Source organism: Gobio gobio, assembly GCF_949357685.1.
Source record: "Gobio gobio genome assembly, chromosome: 21".
Taxonomy (NCBI): domain Eukaryota; kingdom Metazoa; phylum Chordata; class Actinopteri; order Cypriniformes; family Gobionidae; genus Gobio; species Gobio gobio.
In genome coordinates this window covers 4814003-4815360 of record NC_137117.1, presented here as the reverse complement: position 1 = coordinate 4815360, position 1358 = coordinate 4814003, and positions in this window count along the sequence as shown.

Sequence of the window (1358 nt, the reverse complement as noted above, 5' to 3'; positions counted from 1 at the left end):
CCCAAAAATGTAAATTCTGTCATTAATTCCTCACCGTCATGTGGTTGGACACCCGTCAGACCTCCGTTCATCTTCAGACACAAATGAAGATATTTTAGTGTAAAGCTGATGCTGAGAAAGGCTTCAGATAGGCCTCCATTGGCATTCAGTACACTTATACTCCCAAGACCGATAAAAGGCACTAAAAACGTCGTTACAAAGTCCATCTCACCACAGTGGCTCTACAATAATCTTACGATGCGACGACAATAGTTTTTGTGCGCAAAAAAAAATCAAAATAACACCTTTATCCAACTTGTTATTGCCTTCCGCGTGTGCCTCCACGACGCATGCGCGAGAATATGACGTAGCGCCGGTGTTCGGGAATCCATGAAATGCAAACTTTAACCCCATTTTGAGAACTACGCCGAGACCTAAAGCACGATCAATGTAGAATTCAACAGCTGAGATACGCGCGTCTTCCTCTGCTTGTAAACAAATCTCTTCTGGGTCATGTGTCCGAACGCCGGATCTACGTCCTATTCTCGCGCATGCGTCGTGGAGGCACACGCGGAAGGCAATAACAAGCTGGATAAAGGTGTTATTTTGATTTTTTTTGCGCACAAAAACTATTGTCGTCGCATCATAAGATTATTGTAGAGTCACTGTGGTGAGATGGACTTTGTAACGATGTTTTGAGTGCCTTTTATCGGTCTTGGGAGTATAAAGGCCTGTACACACCGGGACGAATATCGCGCGCGCTTATCGCCAGCGTTTTTCGTGCCGTTTTTCGTGCCGTTTTTCGGCGCGTCTTGAGTGTTCACACCCAAGCGATTTTCACTGGCGCTGCGCCGAGTGAACGTGCACATTCAGTCGATGCGCTCCCGGTACACAAGATGGTGCTGCGGCACTTTAAGCCTCTGACACTCGCTTGTCACACAGAAGGAGAAGAGAGACAGTATTTACGTGCTTGCCAAAACCACAGACATATTATGTATATGGACAAAACCATTCACACACTTTTTGCTAACTGGCAAGCAGCATTAGCAGCTCATTTTCTTCTTTGTCTACTTACTACTTCTTCGTCGTATCAATGTGTGCTCGGCAAGAGCGTTTTGTGCTTGAGCGCCACCAAGTCGTGTTTTACTGTCACTTCAGCAGCTCCAGGCACGTGAACAAAAGCGCCGATCTCATTGGTCGGACAGTTTTTTACGCGCCGCGTCAAAATAAAAAAACGAACCCGAGGCGTTTTTTTAAAAATGACGCTTTTACGCCTGGCGTTTTGCGCGTCGGTGTGAACACTCACATTGGCGCCCATTGTTTAGTCCCGAGGCATTAAACGTCGGCGATAAACGCGTGCGAAAATCGTCCCGGTGTGA